Source organism: Crinia signifera, chromosome 1 (genome assembly GCF_055691185.1).
Source record: "Crinia signifera chromosome 1, ASM5569118v1, whole genome shotgun sequence".
Lineage (NCBI taxonomy): Eukaryota > Metazoa > Chordata > Amphibia > Anura > Myobatrachidae > Crinia > Crinia signifera.
The window spans coordinates 206,980,810-207,004,279 of NC_139217.1; the positions used below are offsets into that span (position 1 = coordinate 206,980,810).

Here is a 23,470-nt window from a genome sequence, read left to right on the forward strand (position 1 = left end):
CTCCAGCAGAGGAGCAGATTGATTGAGTTAAAAGTGCATACCTGGATGGACCACTAATCAGCCATTGTTAATCCAGATATAGGATATTGTGTATAATTACTAACGTGTCATCGGCTTTCTTGATGAAAGACATTGTGTCAACAAATGGGAGAGATTGTTAAACGCCCAGTTGTTCATAATTGACTGACCTATTATTGAGGTGCCCTCTCATTGAATGTACTAACAGTAGCCTGTGAAATTGGTGTAGAACAGCCTGATTGAATTAGCCAATCCTATCTCAGTGTCAGTTTTTTCTACTGCTGACAATGCCCTGCTTTACTGAATTACTTGGATACTGTCGTCATTTTTGATTGAAACATTGTGGCAACAGCCGGGAGTAGCTGTTTATACCCAATTTGTGTCTATAGCCGATAAACAAATTGTTTAGGTTTCTTGACCACTCTAAGTCGACACGTGTTAATGACGACATCCTTTCAGGATCTCCAATTTGCCCACAGCTGACTGAAAAATTATTGTGACATCCCCTTATTGAGTGTACCAACTGTAGCCTGTGCAATTGATGTCGAACAGTCTGATTGAATGAGCCAATTCTGTCTCAGTGTCAGCTTTTTGTTGCTGACCATGTTCAGGTTGCACTTAATCACTTAGATACTTGTGTCGGTTTGATTAAATATTGTGGCAACAGCCGGGAGTAGCTGTTTATGTTCAATCTGTGTCTATAGCCGACAAACCGTGGTTCAGATCTCCTGACCATCCTCAGTCGACACGTGTATATGACGACATCCTTCCAGGATCTCCTCATTAATACACCTATAATAACTTGCGAATTGTGTATAACAGCCTGACAGAATATTAGTGCCTACTATTGTAATTGTGTGAGAAAGGCAACTTATTCTTGTTCTACCTATCTTATTCCTAAACTTGATAAAAACAGTATCTAATAACTGCAAAAGGAAAGGACTCGGTAGCAAGAATTATAGATATACAAATAGTTTTGTTTAAACCACGGTGACGCATAATACAGCAAGCAATTCCTGCCATAAACGCAGTCTGTTTAAACAACCTATATACCAAACTATGTCAAAAGAATATAAATTTTATTAACATGCAGATCTCAGTCTAAACAGGGAACTTTTCCCTTTAATTTTCTATAAACACCCTTCAGACGATACCTAGCTGACATAGCAATTAGCTTCGCTAGAGACATCCAGAACTATTTGTTCGGATACCGAACACATATATTTGCATAGCATATTTCTTTAAAGCTCACTGCAAAACAAATGTTGTCTGTCCCTGTCTGTCTTATGTTTTCTGTTGGACAAAGTAGGTCCGCCATATATTAAAGAAAATACATTAAAAGTTAAGTTTTAACACTACTATCAAAACACAAGAGTGCCCCAAAAAAAGAGTCCACTTTCCCCTCTCCCCCATTGCATTTACATATTGGACTCAGGGGAGCACCACCAACACACTCAGACCCACTATCCCGTAAGGGACATTACGTCTATCAAGTTGGTTATAGGCAACCCAGGCCAAACCCCACCGGAGTGGTGAAAGGGGTCCTCTTTGACCCAATTCACACTTGGCGGGAAGAACCTTGTGCGGCTCCCAAACCCCTTCTCCCTGATACTTATCTGAGCTGTAATCCTGTCAACGCTTCTGTGAAGAGACTGCAGACTGTGTAAAAATCACCCTGTCAGCTCCGTAGCACGGTGAAAAAGGCGCCAAACACAGGGCAGGAAGAGACCAAGTCTCTGCATCAGCGGGGAGACCAAACCATATGGTGCTTTCTCCCCCTTCAGCCGCTCCCGCAGATGTCTCTCTCACCTCCTTGTACCTCCCTCCATGGGACCACAATGGAGTTGTCCAGCAGCGCCGGACTCCTGTAAGGGACTTCACTTCCCTGGCGGGATTTCTGTCCCTAAACCCTTCAAGATGGTGGGCGCCATCGCGGGGGGTCCGTCCCCCAAGATCCCCTTCTGCAAGGAGCCGGTTAGGACACCCCCGGGGCGCAGGAAAGTCTCTATCCTAGAGAGACTAAGCACTGTGCAGAGGGAATAAAAAGGTGTCCCTCTGCACACAGAGAGCTGACAGGACGCGCTTCTGTCAGCCTCTGCTGCGCCTCAGTGTGTATGCACTTCTGTGAGAAGCGACACACTGGCAAACCTGCTCTAGCTAGTGCATTCATAAAATAACAAAAAACCTAACTATTCTGAAAAAAATCCAAAGAAAAAAGCGCAGCTGCAAAGCATAGCACCCACTCCTGTGGGCACCTAAAACTAACTGGGGCATTATGGGATGCAGTAGGGAGGAGCCTGCTCCCAAAGAATCAGAAGCATAGGTGCCTGGCTCCTGGCGGACCCTCCTACATCCTCCCATCGTGAGCTGTGTCACCGGACTGTTTCACCGTTACAGGTCCAGAGTCTGCATTTACGCTCATAGCTTACATTTTAATGAAAATTTAAAAGCGAGGTGTGGTTTTTAAATCAGAGCCGGCTCTAGCCTAGTCTGCACAGACCTGGGGAAGGGGAGAGGGTGAAAAAATATGGTTTGTCACGAGGGTGACATAGGCAGAACAAAAAGGGTTTTTGGGGCACACTTTTTAAAATGATAATGAATGGAAAGTATTTAAAATTTAACTTTTAATGAAAAACTACTACTAAAATATCAGTACGTATGAAATAACATTTCAAATATGAACTCTAAACATGATGCATAACAAGAATAAAGATCACAATTTGAACATTTGGTGGCGAATAATTTTTTAATTACACTGGCGTGAGAAAATACTGGGGAATCCTGTAATGGATTCTATGTACCAGGCAAAATGGCCGCTCACAAACAATATGTTGCATTGGGGTGTACTTGACGCATAACACTATCCCCCTTCGGAAGGATCAATGTGGATAAATAAGGCGGAATGACTTGACTGGGTTCTTAATAGAAGGAGAGAGAACAGAGTGTTAAAGGGTAGATAGCTCCCTTGGCCAAGTGTTTTTCTGCAATCCGGTGTATTACAGTTCCGGGTATTCCCCGTCGGTCACCCCTACGGGTACTGGCCCGGCCAAACACTGCTTAGCTTCTGAGTTCGGTATAAGAATCAGGTGTGCCAGTGAAGTACAGTATGACCGTAACCACACCATAGGATGAGAGTATAACCTGGTTGTCAGGAGGCTTATATGTGCTTCTGCTTTTTGCTGAAAAGTAACACCATGTCCTTTGTTGCCGATGGCCTTGCAAAGAGACTAGGTGTACCCCAGCAAATGAGAGGGCAGCGTAGAAGGTATAGGGTAAAGTGTGGGTACCGTGAAACCCCTCTTCTGCTACTCACCATCTATCATTTAGACATTGAATGGTGATTGAGAGTGATAGTGGTGTCACAGGAAACCCAGCGGAGTGAAAAGAAGATGGTGAAGGAATGTACCCAAGTCTCCAAGTAGGAGTAGTGAAATTGGTCTTCGTATTGTAGTCACTAAAGACCAAATTACACCCCAGGGAAGATATTCAATGGGTGACAACGCATGAATCTTTGAATACACATGCAGATGGATATACTGTCACCAATATGAAAAAAGAATATTTATTGGTACAGTATATAAATAGTCACAAGATTAATCCGAAGACAATATATGTGCGGTATAATACCATCTGCGTTAATACTGACACTATCAGCGTTGACACGATTGTTGACACTTAGCTCAGACTTCTCAACTTCAACACTCAAAATATGAGTGGGTGTAGTTACCTATACAAATGATGAAATTAGTGTCCAAATGTTCACAAGGTTATTGAAGCAAAATACATGCGGGATATAGCAACCCTGGATACTGTAATAGTACCGGATCAGTGTTGATACAGTTGTCGACACCCAAGAAACATTGATTGTACAGGTATATTAGCTGACCTCAGTTGATATAACAAGACCTGAGTTTTGAGCTGCCAATGTATTAGTGTTGACACGGTTGTCGACACTCAGGGAACATGCACGTTATCAAATTAAACAACCAGGATGTAAATGAGTGTTGTCACCTGTCCGATGGATTGGATTGCAGTGTCTGTATGATCACACGGTTAATAAGACAAAAAACATGTGGGGTATGGCAGACCCTAGGTGTTTTACTGGTACCGGATCAATGTTGACACGGTTTGTCTACACACAAAAAACATTGGTTATGCAGGTGTGTTAGCTGGCCTCTGCTAATCCTCAGATACTGGGGGTATTATAATGTTTGCAGAGTCAGTCAGGTGGTTCCAATAACGGTCAAGCTGTTTGACAGTGGTAATTAGCAGAGTATGAACAGACTGTTTCCCTTTAAGTCAAATCTGCTGGGTAGGTCTGGTCTTAAAGCAAAATAGGGGCAGAGTAACTCTGTCTCAGAAAAAAATCATACAGTGTAGTCAAAAACAGCAGAAACCCGTCTTTTAGTATGCGGGTCAGGCTGTTTGCACATTGATTGTCAAGTCAGATTTTGTTAAAGATGCAGGTAGGACTGTAAATAGCAGACAGCAGCTGGTGGCAACGGGGAGAGTGTCACTCTGGCCGGTCTCCGCTCGATGAGGTGTCTGAGCTGACAGTGACACGTGAGTCACGGCAGCTGTACACTCTCACTTGGATGGCGAGAGAACCGGGGTGAGACAATCTCAACCCTATGCTTGTGCCGCCGATACCTGATTTCCCGTGGGGGAGACAGAAGAACCGAAGTTTGCTCCCGTTAGCTGGCTGTCTCGTCCTGCAGTCAGTAGAAGCGGGGGGGGGGGGGGGGGGGCGCGCGTGTCAGGGGCGTCTCCTTTGACACGTGTTTCGCTTGAGGGCTTGTTCACAGTGAAGGGGAGGGTGTCACAGAGTGTGCCATTCACAAAATGAAGGATATCCATGAGTACAACACCCTAGTAATACTTAATGCAGTGGAACTTCTAAGATGTCACCGCCACACTTTCATATTGTGTGTGAGTAAACCCACCCAAGCACGAGAAGAATATACAAACTCCACACAGTTAGGGCCATGGTGAAAATGGAACCCATGACCTCAGCGGCACTCCATGGGATTTTTCAGAGTGCTTTTAATATCCCGATGTTTCGGGGTGTGAAAACCCGTTTTCATGGTGTACATAAACGGTTTATGTACACCTTGAAAACTGGGTTTTCACACCCCGAAATGTCGGGATATTAAAAGCACTTCGAAAAATCCCATGTAGTGCCGCTGCCTGTGTATGCACCAGTGACTACATGATCCTCCAGAAGGCACCCGGGTAATTGCTATCACTTCCAATGAGTGCCAGGCTGACTGGATGAAAATATATATATAGTTAGTTACAAATACCAACAGTGGAGGCTATGCCATTGGGGATGAGAGGTCCCATTACAGTTAATTATAGTAAGTATTAAGTAGGGTGATAGGCTCCCACACACTGTGGGGGTTATTCCCGTTCATTCTTTCTGACAAATTCCTTCTGATAGATAGATTAACCCCATAGGGGACGTTGCATGTTTGATGGACACCTGTATATATATATATATCCATAGATGCCTTCACAGAAGGCAAGATAGACTTTTATGAAAAGCAATGTTATTTGTACACCACAATTCCCCCTGAAGGGATTGGACTGTGCCACCCGGAGATTGCAAGAATATAAGGCCAAATCAATTGACCTTTCCAGAGAGCCTCGAGGACTGATCTGAACATAACCCTGCTTAATAAAGTTTCCCTGCACGCGCTGGGAGCGGGAAGGCAGAGGATCGCGTGCCAGATAACTATAAATAGGAGTGAGTTACCTGAGGAGAATAAGGGAACACTGCAGAGCTACGCAGCCGGATAAGCGATAGAGAGCTGTACTGGGAATGGCTGAGAGACTGACCAGCGTGTCCGGGACCTTCAGGGAGTGATCGGCGGCAGCAGGAGAGACCTCCGGCGGAGTTGAACTGAAGAAGCCGTCAGAGAGTTCCGGAGTCAGCCGCGTCATCGCCGGGCGGCATCTGAGGAGATCCCCGCTGCGAGATCCGGTCCGGCGCGTCATCGAGGAGGCGGAGGAGAGGTGAGAGATAGGACGGCCCTGTCAGAAGGAGGGAGCTGCGTCTTGCAGGCGGCCGCGTCATCCGAGGGGAGGACGGAGGAGGCCGCATCATCCAGAAGGCGGCACAGAGGCGGAGACCAGGCGGACTCTGTGGAGACGCTGACCAGCCTCAGCAGGAGAAGATGGGGTGTGGTGAGTGTTACCCAGCCCCACCATATTGAAGCCAGGTCCGCCCCTAACTGCCCATAATAAAGTCAAGGGAGGACTATGAGAACTGAGTGACAGGCAATGTAGAAAATGCTCAGTACAGGAGAAAAGGAGCAGTGTAATAGCTCAGCACTATAGAGGGAGTTATCCACTATAACACCAGCAGTCTGAGTGAGACAAATAAGCGCAGTGTATCCCTTATCAGCCAGAGTTAACCCTTAGGAAACCAGCTGACAGGAATAGAGTGAAGAAGCATTGCTGCATTCAGACACTTCTTACCTTTCTGCCTCTATATATCAATTTTAAGACAGTACAGCTGAGAGCAAGTACTTAGTATGCGGTACAGTGTTGCAGACATTACAGTTCAGTAGCTAAAGAACTGTCAGCATTAGACCTTTCAGTGGAGGTTACCTCAGGAACGCAGTAGTTATAGCATATAAGTATTCGACTGCATAAAAGAGACTAATTGTTACACATTCAGGCAGCACAGCGCATCTTAAAGGGATACTTCTTTATGCCTATTCGTTTCACACCGTGCAGCAAATTAGGTTGTGGAATGTATGCCCGTGCAACCCTGTCATAGTACCTATTAAATATTCAGCAGAGCAGCAGACTTTATGTAAGAAGAATTACCTCATTGGATACAATTGTTAAATCTTTCCAAGCTACTTTGTCATTACCAACTACACTGTGGGATTACAAATATTTGGTTATCACCTGGCATTTAAAAGGATTCAAAGAACTTACTTCAAGCACGTCGTGGAGACTTGTAACTTCTAAAGCCCCTATGTACTTGAATGACTGTGGAGTTCTAAAATAAAAGAAAAAAAAAAAACGTTAATCCTTCCAGCATTATAGATAGAGACTAGTGCACTTATATAGTATTCATATTATTGCGCAATAATAACTTGAAAGTATTGCAGGAGTTGTCATTGTAAACTGCGATGTAATTATTTTGTGAAAGTTAATAACCACTTTATTGGTTTTAGAAACAGCAGGTAGGGTTGCCTAATGATTTGTTTTAGGGCCCTGCAGGAGTGAAACAATTGAATTAGAGTCACCGGCTGTTGTTCCAGATCAATAAAATCTGAGTTGCAGTTGTTCTTGTGATTTATGAATTTGATATTTGTTTGTGAATAGCTATATTTGCTCTTTCTGTAATAAATTGTTTAAATCTTATAACTGATTGGAAGTTCCCGTGTCCTCTTCAATCCGAACCTGTAAAGAAAAGGATACTTACCTGCAAGGAAGAAAGAAAGGTATCAAAGCGTTAAAACGAGTTCAGAATATTACAAGTTCAGTTTTGGCGTCTACGGACAGGATAGAAAAATGGCGGAGTCAGAACCCCAAACCCCCAAATCAGCGAAAAGAAGAGTCCTCCCATCCCCGAGCGACATTGGAATAAGAAGAAGAGGAGAAATGACAGAGAACTCGACCATTACTATGCCTTATTACTTCGGGGCCCCATGGTTGCCCGTATACTCGGGAAATAAACGCACGGCGGGGACAACCACATTCCGAGACTTCAAAGACAGGATGAAGTCCATGTTTGATTTGGGTCATGTAAGCAATGAACAGCAAGTACAAATGCTGCTAGGACAGTTGAAAGGACCGGCAAGGAGAGAGGTGAAGGCGTGGATGGGAGAAAGGAAGGTCACGGTACAAGACATTTTCAAAAAATTGGCCAGTGTATTTGATGCACGCACCCCTGCAGATTTAAAGGGACATCTATACGCGAGGAAACAAAAACCACAGGAATCATTGAGGGACTTCGCCCTGGCGTTGCAGGAAGCCTCCCATGCGATTCAGGTGATTGAGCCAGGAGACAAGGATCAGGAGAATGAAACCCTGATTAACCTTTTCGTGGAGGGAGCTCGAGAAAAAACAATACGAGCACAACTCAGAATGTGGAGGAAACAAAATCCGGGTGGCACTTTCTCAAAATTTAAAGAGGCAATCTTCCAAATATTAGGGCTGAATCAGTGTGACGATGAGGAAAGCCAGGCGACAACAGATACGGAAGATGAAGAGGATGAGGTGAATGAAGAACCTGCACCTAAGATTTCCACCCGCGGGGGGAAAAGAGCTGTCACCCAGCAAGTACAGTCAGGACAAGAGATGTCCGGGCCTCTGGCAGAGAAGCTGGAAATGATTCCCAAAAGTTTGGCAGAGATGGGGAGAGAATTGAAGGACCTCCGACAAGAACAGTTGTTACTCAAAAGTAAGGGAAACAACGCCGGAGCTTCGGGCAGAGGCCGAGCACCCTGGACGACCACGGCCGGGAGAGGGAGACGGGCCACTGACCGATTCGACGCCCATGGGACTGTTCGAATTTACCCGGATGCCCTTCGGACTATGTAACGCCCCGGCGACATTTCAGAGACTGATGGAGCACTGCTTGGGCCACAGAAACTTTGAGATGATCCTTCTGTACTTAGACGATATTATCATCTTTTCCGGCACCTACGAGAAGCACTTGGAACATCTCGGGGAAGTGTTTGCCCAGTTGATTAAGAGTGGCCTGAAACTAAATCCCGCCAAATGCCACTTGATGAAACCTGAAGTGCAGTACTTAGGACATATCGTCAGCGCCAAGGGGGTTCACCCCGACCCAGAGAAGATAAGAGCAGTCACAGAATGGCCCACGCCAAAGACCGTCAGAGACGTCAGGAGCTTTTTTGGCTTTGTAGGCTACTACAGAAGGTTCATCCGCCACTTTGCCAAGATTGCCGCCCCTTTACATGTGTTGCTCCGAGGCTGGTCCGGTGCAGAGAGAAGAGGAAACGCGCCAGTCGAGTGGTCCGAATCACCCCAGCAGGCATTTGAAGAGTTAAAAACAGCTCTAGTTAGTGCCCCTCTCCTGGCGTATCCCGATTATGAACAGCCGTTCCGTGTGTACACAGATGCTAGTAACGCCGGGTTAGGTGCCGTGCTCGCCCAAGTGCAGAATGGACAGGAAAAGGTCATAGCTTACGCTAGCAGGGGCCTGAAAAAAACAGAGAGGAATCCTGAAAACTATAGCGCGTTCAAACTCGAACTGTTGGCATTGATTTGGGCGGTCACGGAGAAATTCCGGAGTTACTTGACGGCCGCCTCTTTTACCATTGTGACCGATAACAACCTGCTAGCACATCTAGAGACCGCACACTTGGGAGCTTTGGAACAGCGTTGGATGGCTCGACTGGCGAATTTTCGGTACACCATCACCTATCGCAGCGGGAAACTGAACACCAATGCGGATGCATTATCCCGTCTGCCTAATACGACAATCCCGGAAGCCGAGGACAAGGAAGAGAGAATTGAGATACCCACATTCGCCCCTATGCCTGCGAGCAGTCGTAGGAAGGCAGGACATTCCAGTCTGGTCACAGTAGCCGGCACCGAGATGGTGGAATCAGGCCCTGTCTTCGATTGGAAAAGGGTGCAAATGGAAGACCCAATCATACGAGAACTGATTGAAATTCTTAAAGCGGGACGAAAATTGTCCAAAGAGCAACGTGCACACACACCGCCTGAACTACTCAAACTCCTACGGCAGCGAGATAGATTGCAACTGAACAAGGATTTACTGGTCCGAACCCGATGTGACCCCGGTACGCATGAAAAGGTCACGCAAATTGTAATACCCCGACATCAAAGTCAGTCCATCTTGCAAGCATACCATAACCAGTCGGGGCATTTCGGAACCTGTAAAACCGAGGCAACTTTACGAAGCCGGTTCTTTTGGGTTGGCATGAAGGAGGACATTGACAAATGGTGCAGAGACTGTGCAGCCTGCACTTTGAAAAGGCGCCCGGATCCAGGACAAAGGGATCCGCTATGTCCAATCGAGACACAATGACCACTAGAATTGGTGGCCCTAGACCATGTCAAGTTGGAAGCTAGCACCAGCGGAATCGAATACGCATTGACCATAACGGACCACTTCACCAAATTCCTAGTGGTGGTCCCAGTTCGAGACGCTACTGCCAAGACAACAGCTCAATTATTCCTCAAACACTTCCTACAGCCGTACGGGACCCTCGATAGAATCCTTACTGACCGTGGACCCGCCTTTGAGGCTGCTTTATTTCACGACTTGTGTACCTTATACGGTTGTAAGAAAATACGCACCACCGCGTACCACCCACAGTCGAACGGCCTGTGTGAGCGGGCCAACCAAACTATCATTGGAATGCTCCGGGCACTGTCCAAGGAACAACGGAGCCGGTGGCCAAGCCTAGTGTCCAACCTTGCGTATATATATAACAACACCAGCCATTGCTCCACCGGATACACTCCCTTTTTCCTTATGTTTGGCCGCCATGGCCAATTACCAAAAGATTTGGAACTGTATCCTGAGTTCACAGAGACTAAAAGACCCACCAGTGACTGGGTCGGTCGACACCAACGTCGAATGGAATCCGTCAGAGAAGTTGTGGGCAAACGACTAGACAGCACACAGCAACGACAAAAAAGGAACTACGACGCTGGGAGGTGCGAGATCCCGCTACACATTGGAGAACAAGTGTGGAGGAGAAAAAATCGTAGGGAGAGCAAATTGGACTTTCGATGGGAGACTCAACCTTACACGGTTGTCAGCGTACCGACGGACGAGTTTCACAGTTATCAAATTCAAAAGGGGACCAGCGGGTCCCATCATCACTGTCGCCCGAGAACAGTTGAAACCGTGCTTAGCTACAGCCACGCCTGAGTCAGCCGAAGAAGTACTCGAGTCAGAAAGGGACGAGTCTCCTACAAATGCTGTTATACCCGACCCCATGGAGATCCTCATGCTTGTCTGTGGTCCAAGTATCAAAGTAAAGAGACAAAATAACCGCCTTTCGTCAAGACAAGAGCTTACCCCGAGTTCAGAACTGGAACAAGTAGCCCCGCCAGAACGAGACGAAAGGGAGGCTTCCACCTGTCCCATGGAAAGACCATTACGAAGCACTCGAGGAGTATTGCCCCTACGTTATCGTGTTTAGATAGACACAATTGTGTACTTTCCGAAAAAAAAAATAAGTGGACTTCCCGTGGAAAACCGGTGACCGGTGCGGGGCATTGCGCTGGTCCACCAAAAGGTGTGACCCCCTGAGGCTGGGTGGTCCCGGAGCGGTCGAGGTCCTGAAGAAAAGAACAAACGGAAAGCACTTTATTGGGATACAGATACTCTATTGGGAAGTGGAGAAGACTATATTTTAAGTCCATTGGAGTTATCAGTCAGCATAACTTGTTGCATGGGGACATGCAATATTCCAGCCGGGAAGAAATGTAATATCCTATAGTTATGATATTATATGTTGTTAACATGAACCCACTGCTTGCACTGTGATAGATAGATTAACCCCATAGGGGACGTTGCATGTTTGATGGACACCTGTATATATATATATATATATATCCATAGATGCCTTCACAGAAGGCAAGATAGACTTTTATGAAAAGCAATGTTATTTGTACACCACAATTCCCCCTAAAGGGATTGGACTGTGCCACCCGGAGAGTGCAAGAATATAAGGCCAAATCAATTGACCTTTCCAGAGAGCCTCGAGGACTGATCTGAACATAACCCTGCTTAATAAAGTTTCCCTGCACGCGCTGGGAGCGGGAAGGCAGAGGATCGCGTGCCAGATAACTATAAATAGGAGTGAGTTACCTGAGGAGAATAAGGGAACACTGCAGAGCTACGCAGCCGGATAAGCGATAGAGAGCTGTGCTGGGAATGGCTGAGAGACTGACCAGCGTGTCCGGGACCTTCAGGGAGTGATCGGCGGCAGCAGGAGAGACCTCCGGCGGAGTTGAACTGAAGAAGCCGTCAGAGAGTTCCGGAGTCAGCCGCGTCATCGCCGGGCGGCATCTGAGGAGATCCCCGCTGCGAGATCCGGTCCGGCGCGTCATCGAGGAGGCGGAGGAGAGGTGAGAGATAGGACGGCCCTGTCAGAAGGAGGGAGCCGCGTCTTGCAGGCGGCCGCGTCATCCGAGGGGAGGACGGAGGAGGCCGCATCATCCAGAAGGCGGCACAGAGGCGGAGACCAGGCGGACTCTGTGGAGACGCTGACCAGCCTCAGCAGGAGAAGATGGGGTGTGGTGAGTGTTACCCAGCCCCACCATATTGAAGCCAGGTCCGCCCCTAACTGCCCATAATAAAGTCAAGGGAGGACTATGAGAACTGAGTGACAGGCAATGTAGAAAATGCTCAGTACAGGAGAAAAGGAGCAGTGTAATAGCTCAGCACTATAGAGGGAGTTATCCACTATAACACCAGCAGTCTGAGTGAGACAAATAAGCGCAGTGTATCCCTTATCAGCCAGAGTTAACCCTTAGGAAACCAGCTGACAGGAATAGAGTGAAGAAGCATTGCTGCATTCAGACACTTCTTACCTTTCTGCCTCTATATATCAATTTTAAGACAGTACAGCTGAGAGCAAGTACTTAGTATGCGGTACAGTGTTGCAGACATTACAGTTCAGTAGCTAAAGAACTGTCAGCATTAGACCTTTCAGTGGAGGTTACCTCAGGAACGCAGTAGTTATAGCATATAAGTATTCGACTGCATAAAAGAGACTAATTGTTACACATTCAGGCAGCACAGCGCATCTTAAAGGGATACTTCTTTATGCCTATTCGTTTCACACCGTGCAGCAAATTAGGTTGTGGAATGTATGCCCGTGCAACCCTGTCATAGTAGCTATTAAATATTCAGCAGAGCAGCAGACTTTATGTAAGAAGAATTACCTCATTGGATACAATTGTTAAATCTTTCCAAGCTACTTTGTCATTACCAACTACACTGTGAGATTACAAATATTTGGTTATCACCTGGCATTTAAAAGGATTCAAAGAACTTACTTCAAGCACGTCGTGGAGACTTGTAACTTCTAAAGCCCCTATGTACTTGAATGACTGTGGAGTTCTAAAATAAAATAAAAAAAAAAACGTTAATCCTTCCAGCATTATAGATAGAGACTAGTGCACTTATATAGTATTCATATTATTGCGCAATAATAACTTGAAAGTATTGCAGGAGTTGTCATTGTAAACTGCGATGTAATTATTTTGTGAAAGTTAATAACCACTTTATTGGTTTTAGAAACAGCAGGTAGGGTTGCCTAATGATTTGTTTTAGGGCCCTGCAGGAGTGAAACAATTGAATTAGAGTCACCGGCTGTTGTTCCAGATCAATAAAATCTGAGTTGCAGTTGTTCTTGTGATTTATGAATTTGATATTTGTTTGTGAATAGCTATATTTGCTCTTTCTGTAATAAATTGTTTAAATCTTATAACTGATTGGAAGTTCCCGTGTCCTCTTCAATCCGAACCTGTAAAGAAAAGGATACTTACCTGCAAGGAAGAAAGAAAGGTATCAAAGCGTTAAAACGAGTTCAAAATATTACAAGTTCAGTTTTGGCGTCTACGGACAGGATAGAAAAATGGCGGAGTCAGAACCCCAAACCCCCAAATCAGCGAAAAGAAGAGTCCTCCCATCCCCGAGCGACATTGGAATAAGAAGAAGAGGAGAGTTAGGGCCATGGTGGAAATGGAACCCATGACCTCAGCGGCACTCCATAGGATTTTTCAGAGTGCTTTTAATATCCCGATGTTTCGGGGTGTGAAAACCCGTTTTCATGTTGTACATAAACGGTTTATGTACACCTTGAAAACTGGGTTTTCACACCCCGAAACGTCGGAATATTAAAAGCACTTCGAAAAATCCCATGTAGTGCCGCTGCCTGTGTATGCGCCAGTGACTACATGATCCTCCAGAAGGCACCCGGGTAATTGCTATCACTTCCAAATACCAACAGTGGAGGCTATGCCATTGGGGATGAGAGGTCCCATTACAGTTAATTATAGTAAGTATTAAGTAGGGTGATAGGCTCCCACACACTGTGGGGGTTATTCCCGTTCATTCTTTCTGACAAATTCCTTCTTAGATGGACAAAACCATGTGCACTGCAGGTGGGGCAGATGCAACATGTGCAGAGAGAGTTAGATTTGGGTGAGTTATTTTGTTTCTGTGCAGGGAAAATACGGACTGCTTTATTTTTACACTGCAATATAGATCTCACTTTGAAGTAAAACCCCACCCAAATCTAATTCTCTCTGCACATGTTACATCTGCCCCACCTGCAGTGCACATGGTTTTGTCCATCTAAGAAAGAATTAACCAAAATAACCAACCAAAATAACCTCCTGTGCTACTTCTCCGAGGGGAGAAGATGCATCCAATACCCCCGTGGTCCACCTGGCAGCTCCCCAGGAGGCTCACATGCAATTTTGGAACTTGATGTGACATTTTTTACATTGATTTATCACATGTATAGCAGTGGGGGCAGGAGAATAAAAAAAGAAAAGAAAGAAAACAGTTCATAAGAATGGGCGAGCACTGATTAGCTCTCTCAGCCAATCAGCAGCCCCCATTCTTTTCAATGTTTTTTTTTTCTTCTTTCAAATCTCCTGCTCGGAGGTCAGACCTGCTGGCACATACGTATGGAGGCACTCGGACACTATACGTCACCGGTGCTAGAACGCACCCGCCATGAGCCCCTGACAGGTCAGATTCCATTTTATCTTATGTTCTGCAGGTCTGACCTCCGACTCTGGTCATACACATGCGATTTGGTATGATTTCTCAGCACAAGGCGGAATCGGGCCCAAATTGCAAATTACTTTCAATGTCATCTAGTGTTCATTTTAGCACCTTGAGTCTTTCAAAACCACTGCAGTTCCTCCTCCCTGCCTGGGGTGTCGCATGCACTAAGTATCCAGTCACATTGCAGAGTTATATCGCCCTGTATGTATGAGCCGCACGCTCTCACAAGCAGGGCCCTCTCTCCTCATGTGCTCTTCTATCCATTCTCCCGCCAATGGCATTACATGGGATACCTACACCAGAACGGCGTTTAGTATTCCGGCAGTCATTATAGAAACCCCTACAGCGCTATAGTGGAAATGCCAACAAGGGCTCGGAAGGCACCCTAATCTTCTCCCCTACCCCCCAAACCCTCCCTTCTAGTATCCAACCCCCACCCCCTGGACTCTCACTGCTAGTGCCTCCCCCTCCGGACCCTAACTTCTAGTGCCTAACCCCTGCAACCCACCACGTAAGCCTAACCTTAAGTCCCCTTCTCCCCCACTAATACCTAAACCTAACCACCCACTCCCCTTCCTCAGCTGGCCACTAGATAGCCCCGCATTCTTACAGAGGGGGATCCTAATGAATTTGAAGTCCTGGCAATGGTATTGTGAGGGCAGTTGGGATGCTGGCATTGGTATACTGAACACTGGCATCCTGACCCTGTATTAGCTATATATGGTCTTGAAGCTTTGAATAGTTATGTACTCTGTAATTGGGCGCTGCCAATCCTGTGGTGCCATCTAAATGATAATAAAAAAATTTTATATATAAGTTTATACATCTACTGTAATGACCGGAAGATTGAATAAGTCATCCCTGGATAGACCTCTAATTAGGGATGGACATCGATGGTCTATATTTCAGAAACATCAATGTTTTTCTTCCAATGGTAGTGTTTTTGGCATTTAATGGTGCCCTTTCAATGTTTGTCGCCATCGAATGCTAATCATTTGATGGTGTTCCAATAGTGGCTTGTTTTTTCTAATTCCCAATAGCGGTGTCTGTTCAGGGAAACTTCCTAGGTTCCTTGGTCGCTGACTCTCTGCTTCAGTCAGGAGCCGGCTTAAGCTGGGTACACATCTATACAATCCCTATTTCTGGCAACCGTTCGGCCGACCGTACTCCCGTCGGACCACAAACAACAGCCAACATGCGCGTACACACCTGTACAATTTTACTTGCGACGTCTGATGTACTCCCGTCCAAACAGTCGCAAGAAAAAGATTGTACCACCGTACACACTGTCTCGATTTGGGCTATTGACACGTCACATGTGACCAAAATTATCATAATGGCTGGGTTAGGGCATAATTATAGCTGTCACCCTTTTACCTATTAAAAAAATAAAAATCGGCGTGGGGTCCCCCCCACAGCCGTGACCAGCAACTCTGCAGGATTGCTGATAGGCAACAGGGCCCACACTGACTCCGAGAACCAATCAGAGCACAGACTTCACCCTACAGCAAGAGCAGTCACTCACACACAGAACACACCACAGACACACCATCAGGAGGATTCAGAGGAGACAGTGAGGTCACAGAACTTTATATCAGCTCAGACTTTTGCGCATGCGCTAGTCATAACTTATTTTCACCATTGAATATTTTTGATGTGATGGTTAGTTACCATCGCATTGAAAGTTTCACTGGTAGAATACAAGCCATCATTTGATGGGGGGCTTCAGATGTCCATCCCTACCTCTAACTATAATATCATGGTCTGGATGAACTGGGGCTGCAGCCACGCAATCTATACCACGGCTTGGAGTGAGATCTGACCTGAACACTGGGCTACTGCGCCCCATGATCCTCCAACCATCAGTGATGATGGGCTGTAATGAGTGACGGTAGCAGGGTGGAACCTTCTCAGATCATTATAAAGTTACTATAAAAAGGATATAAAATAAAAAAAAAACTGAAACAGTTACCGGCTAACGTCATATCAAGGCGGCATCACCCAGCCGCAGAAAGCAGATATACAGGAATCAGAACGCACAGTCCACATAGCAGCCTATCAGGGAAGGGGGGCGGTAACATCAGGAATCAGAGCTCACAGTCCACATAGCAGCCTATCAGGGAAGGAGGGGGGCGGTAACATCAGGAATCAGAGCACACAGTCCACATAGCAGCCTATCAGGGAAGGGGGGGCGGTAACATCAGGAATCAGTGCACACAGTCCACATAGCAGCCTATCAGGGAAGGGGGGGCGGTAACATCAGGAAACAGAGAGGAACAGCAAGATAAACAGAGATAGGTCTTCTACCAAAAGAATAGAACAATAGGGTATCATTGTTTATATTGACCGGGAAAAGAGGGGTCATGTGCTTAGCTTTGGGGAGAGATGAAGTGAAGATAATGAGGTTTATTTCATGAGCCTTGGTGAGAGATAAAGTACCAGCCAAACTGATCCTCTCATTTTTCAGCCTGTAACATGACAGGAGCTGACTGGGTGGGACTTTATCTCCCTCCAAAGTACATAGACCCCCATAGGGGGTCATTCAATCGTCCGATAAAGTGCAGTTCTAGTGAAGCGGCATTTGTACCCTAGCAATGCCAGCCCAACTCGCCCCCTCTTCCCAGACGATACTTCCCCGTTTTACCCCAAAACGCCTCCTACCCTTATGGGGTAGCAAATACTTGGGCGAGATCCCACTGCAGTTCAGCCAGGGCAAATCAGTACTGCATCAACTGACTTCCCCCCCAAAGAGCATAAGTGCCACTGGCGCAGGGATTGGGGTGAATGACTGACACACTCTCCACACTGTGCTGCAGTATACGTGTGTGCTACATTATAAGGGATGGTTATCGACTTTCGATGTTCCAAAAACATCGACGGTTGGGACCTAGTGCTCAATGTTTTGGGCATCAATAGTGGAGGGTTGAATAGTTTTATACCATCGATGGATGGCTTGCGATGGTAAGGTTGGGGAGTGCATGCGCACTGGGTGCACAGCATTCAGCAGCATCGCTGCGAGCGGACCGCCCTGCCGGGAGGTGCGCACATGCGCGGAAGAACCTTAAACTGGATGGATAGTTAAAACATTTCTTCTGTGCCTGCACGCACATCCTGGCCAGTCCCGTTGCTCTGCGCATGCGCGGCAAATCAATAGAAGGAGCCATCGATGGTGGGTGGTAGAATATTTTATAACCATCAATGGTACTTGCTTTAAAAGCCAATGATGGCAACCATCTATGAGGGATGTGCCGATGTCCAGCCCTAGTTATAATCGGTTTACCCAGTTGTCCCCCTGTCCAAATAAGAGACAGCGATGACATATACATTACACACCCCTTAATGAGCAGAGATGCAACAACCTTTCAACAAAAGACTTCGGAAATAGCCCACGCATTGTAATGCATTATGACTTACTGTAGGTCGTGACTGAGACGTCACAACGTGGAGAGGGTGTGGGACGCAGGACGCCTGGTGCTGGAAGGGAGGAGGCGAGCGGAGCTCTGGGAAGCGGACCATTTAACGCTGCCGCCCGTTGCCGCCCTGAGCTGCTGTGCTGACGGGGAAGCGAGGAGCATCCGGAGAAAGGCACAGAGCTGCCCAGCGGCGCGGAGGAGATATTGGCAGCACAAACCTGGAAGCAGCAGAGTGCTTGGACACGAACGCCCACCCGCCACAGCACAGAAAGGAGACGCTGAACACCAAAGCACGTGAGTGCAGTACAGGCTGGAACAGCTGAACCCAGACAGGGGAGCATGGATTAAGGTTGGCTGTACTGAGGGAGCCTACAGTGAGATCCGAGGATCCGAGGAAAGAGGTGAGACTCTCCTTTGGAATATATAAGAGACTGCATATATCCTGCTACCTTAAAACCAGGTGTTATGTACGGACATGCTATCAAGCCCCATAATATGATTATGTATGGCACCTACAGTGTTCTGCGTCACCCCTCCCCAACTATGCATTCAACTGGTTACAGGGGAAAGATGGCTGGATACCCTCTGATAAATACACAATGCTAGAATAAAAATGTTGTGCTGTTTCACCCCACTCCAAAAGTCTTAAAATGCTAAAAGCTCCCTCTCCTGCTTGCCCCCTGTAGGACTCATCACCTGTGATCCAGATAAGAGATACTGTAATACTGTCTATACTTAAAAACTCCTGCCTATACATCCCTACTGGGAAACGCCTCTCCCAATGCCGACAAAAAAAAACAAAAATGGCGGTGAATCCACCAGCAAGTATTTTTAAAAATGTACAAACCCCGACAAATAAAACTAAAGATAGAACCTCCATCTCACCAAATATACAGAGAAATGCTGCTCAAAACAGCTCAAATCTGTCGGTGGCCACAGAAGAAGATAGCTTAGATGATCCTATTACTCTGCGTAAGATGCTTCAATTGATGTCAGAATTAAAATCTGACCTGGCAGGGGAGTTTAAAACCCAGTTCCAAGAAGTAACAAAAGAGGTTGCAGCATTGGGAGAAAGGACTGACCAATTAGAGAGAAAATTGGATATAACAGTTGAAGCACATAATGAGTTAAAAACAGCACATGAAACCCTACAAGGAGAAGTGCTTTTTCTCAGAGAGAAACTGATTAATGCTGAAGATCGTGCTAGGAGGAATAATATTAAAATCAGGGGGATCCCTGAAAAGATTCTAGATGCCCAATTAAACAAATACGCCTCAGATCTTTTTCACAATATTCTCCCAGATGCTCCAAGAGAACTTTTCATCATTGATAGGATACGCAGGTTACATAAACCAAAAACAGTGCAAGCTGAGCTACCGCGGGACGTAATTCTGAGACTGCACTATTACCATATAAAAGAACAAATTCTTTTGGCATCTAGAAATGAGGCTAGAATGGTAGAGGCACTGGGTGACCTCCAAATAAATGGGGCTTCCCTGTGAAGCTAATAGTGTCACACGAAGGAACGGTGAAAGTCTGGAGAACAGAGGAAGAAGCAAGAGAGGGTATAAATCAATGGAACCTGCAAGCAGCGAACAGAGGTGGAGAAAAACTAAGCTCGCTGCAACAAGAATGGACTACTGTAACTTGTAACTGCTACTTAGAAGAAAGAGAACGACAGCCTGTCTTGGTACAAAGTTCTGCTTATCCGTTCCTCATTTCAGGACTGGACATTGGGGGGGGGGGGGGGCGGGATGGTTGTGAAGCACCCTTGGTTTTTTTTTTTACTACAAGTAACTGCTGCACCTGCGAAGGGTTAATGTATATAGCCTAGTGATGAGTAGATCTAAAATCCGTAATCTTATGCTCAATATTATTTAAGCGGACAATATTTGGTCCTCAAGAGAGATACAAATAGGGCTAAAGATCTAGACCTCGCATAATATAGTAGGCAAAGCAGTTTATCTTGGTTTTTTTTTTTTTTTTTTTAGAAGTGACCTTTTTCCCTTTTGAAATGATTAACATGTATAAGTCAAAGATGGGTAGAGGTAAAAATTTGCAAACTTATGCTCAGTACCATGGCATAAGTGGACAGCATCTGGTCCTTGGTAAGGACCCATATAGGGCCTAAGAATTGGATCGTGTAAAGTAGAGCATGCCAGACTCTCTGTTCTCTTCCTTTTTTTTTTTTTAAGGCTCATAATGATTCTCACATCTATACGGCGCTCATATATGTAGCTGATGATACAGATAAGCTATATCCTGGGATCTTAGTATAATTAGGATAATATTCACCTTTCACGATTTAATCTATACTTCACCTAATAAGGTACAGGCTTTTCACTTAGAGGTATTTCCTTGTATGGAAATATATAGATAAGCACCTCTTAGAAAGATTTTTTTTTTTTTAGAGTGTGGATAATATCCCTTCTTTTTTCTCTTTGTACAACCCATCGGTTGGGTTAGATAAAATAGGTAAAACTCACTAAAAGGCACAAAGATTCTCACATTTAAAAAGAGATCCTGGTAGGATCAAAACACTTAAGCTACGTATCATGAAAAGATACTCTAAAATAAGCTATTTGGATCATATATGGATAAACACGATTGCCGAGCTTAAAAATAAGAATTAGAAACAGTATGGTAGAAGAAATATTGAGCCCAGCAGAAAAAAGCACATATCTGCTTCGTCCCCCTTTTTTTTATCTTTTCCCTCCCTCTTTCCTCCTTCCCTACACCCCTCGCCCCTGTTCGCCCGCCCCCCCCCCCCCCCCCCCCTTCATCACCCGTCATCGCCCTGACTTCTCTCCGCTCTAATGGGGAAGGTTGGGAGGAGACTGGTTTAATTTAGAAAGGAGCAGGTTTTTTTTAGGACCAGAGCAGACTTGGACTTAGGAGAGGGGGAAAACATGGTTGCTACCCCCTAATAATGTTCATGCAACTCTTCTTAAGAGGGGAGTTCTATGGTGCGAGAGATAGCACCTTATTGTGTCGGGTGATGGGAAATGTATGTTTTTTATGTAATGTTTGTATTGACAGGAGGGAAACTAATTTCAGAGATAGGAACTATGCAACAACATGGGTAGTTTGATAAAACTGATGTCCTTGAATGTAAAAGGCTTAAACTCACCACAAAAAAGGAGAATCTTGAAGTACTTAAAAGATCAAGATGTTGGGATCGCAGCACTTCAAGAAACACACTTTTCAAGGGCACAGCAACCCAACTTGTGTAATGGTAAATATACTGAAGCCTATTTTTCAAGTGCACTAAGGAAAAAGGCGGGAGTTGCTATCTTGATTAAAAAAGAGATTAAAATGGAAATAGAGCTAGCAGTAACTGACAAAGAAGGAATATATCTAATACTAAAGGGGAGCATTAATAATAAAAAAAGTCACAATTGCGTCGGTGTATGCACCAAATACTGCACAGGTTGGTTTTCTGAGAACCTTTTGGCAAAAGTTTAATTCAATAGCAGAGGGAGCTTTGTTTGTATTAGGAGACTTTAACTTAGTAAGAGATCTTAAAATGGATAAATCAGAGCAGAAAAACTTAAAATCAGGTGACAAATATAAAAGAGCGGTGGATAAATTTAATGAGATCACACACAGAGCTGGAATGTATGACATCTGGAGGGTACTTTACCCAACTGTCAGGGACTATACGTTCTTTTCATGTGTTCACAAATCTTATTCAAGAATAGATTTTGTCTTTACAGATAGAATCACTCTTCAAAACATAAAAAGAGCAGATATCCAGCCAAGAACGCTCTCTGACCATGCACCCCTCCTAATCCTATAGCAACAAACCCCTAGAAGTTGGCGATGTCCAAATTATATTTTTTCCTCACAAGATACCAAAAATGTAATAAAAGAAGCCTTGGAAGAATATTTCCTCTTTAATAATCCTCAACAAACTAATGCGACCAATATATGGTGCGCTTTAAAAGCAGTAATTAGGGGGAAAATTATCCAGATCACTGCCAGATTAAAAAAACAGGAAAGACAAGCCCTGATAGATTTTGAGGAACAAATTAAAGAACTTGAAAGAATCCATCAAGTACAACCAGATAATGATCAAATACTAAAGGATCTCCTCAAACTAAGAGAAGATCTAGAATTACTAAACATTAAGCAAATTAATCGGCAAATGGATAAATTTAAACAAAAATTCTATGGAGAGGCCAATGAAGCCAATAAATTTATGGCGAGGAAAATTAAAGGGACAAGGCTCAAAAGCTCAATAACAGCGCTATTCAATAAGAAAGGGGAGAAAATAATTAACCCAGCGGAAATGTCTAATATATTTGCAGATTACCTGGGAAAGCTGTATAATTTGGGTGAAGATAGAGAGACATTTCAACCGACCCCTCAAGAAATAGACATCTTTCTCGAGAAAATAGACCTACCGAAATTATCCCTGCAACAGAAAGAAAAACTTGATGCCCCTTGGAATCTGGGGGAGGTAATGGAGGCAATTAAAACCCTTAAACTAAATAAAACACCTGGGCCTGACGGATTTATTAATAATTTTTTCTTAGTATATCAGAAGGAAATAGCGCCCACCCTACTCCAAGTTTTCCATGAAACAAATAAAATGGGCAATTTCCCCGAAGATATGCTGGAAGCAAGGATAGTCATGATAGCGAAAGAGGGAAAATACCCCACAGTCCCCACTAATTATCGACCAATAGCATTACTTAATAGCGATATTAAAATTCTTGCCAAGGTGATTGTTAATAGGCTCACCCCAATTTTAAGAGACTTAATAAAGATAGAACAGGCAGGGTTTGTAAGGGACAGACAAGGCACACGTAATATATATAGAGCAATTCAGATTATGGAATACGCATCTAAGAAAGAGTTTCAGATGGTGGTTCTGTCACAGATCACAAACGGGACAAGACAAGGTTGCCCGCTCTCTCCGGTAATTTATGTACTGGCGATCAAACCACTTGCTGAAACAATTAGGCAATCATCAGAACTCACGGGACCGATAATAAATAAAAGTCAACATAAAATATTACTATACGCAGATGATGTGCTTCTCTTCCTTACAAACCCTAAACATACTTTGATCCCACTTATGAATATCATTAAAGAATTCTCGAGAGTATCATATTATAAACTGAATACAAATAAATCCGAAATTCTTCCATTAAATCTTGAGCCTAAAGACCGGGATGTCCTAAAAGAAAGATATAAATTCAGATGGAAAGAGAATTCATTGCAGTATTTGGGTGTCCATCTAGTATCCAAAGAAAAG

At 44.9% G+C, this 23,470-nt stretch overlaps 1 long non-coding RNA gene across 2 annotated transcripts in view; it reads right to left on the bottom strand.

Annotated features, from left to right (window-relative positions):
- LOC146068053 (uncharacterized) overlaps positions 1 to 23,470 on the bottom strand; it is a 58,133-nt gene that overhangs the window by 20,877 nt on the left and 13,786 nt on the right. For both annotated transcript variants that reach the window (XR_014472952.1, XR_014472953.1), the window contains exons 2-3: positions 13,051 to 13,114; positions 6,967 to 7,030 (exon numbers count right to left, since the gene is read on the bottom strand). This is a non-coding gene — a long non-coding RNA (uncharacterized LOC146068053). The remainder of the gene's footprint in view (positions 1 to 6,966; positions 7,031 to 13,050; positions 13,115 to 23,470) is intronic.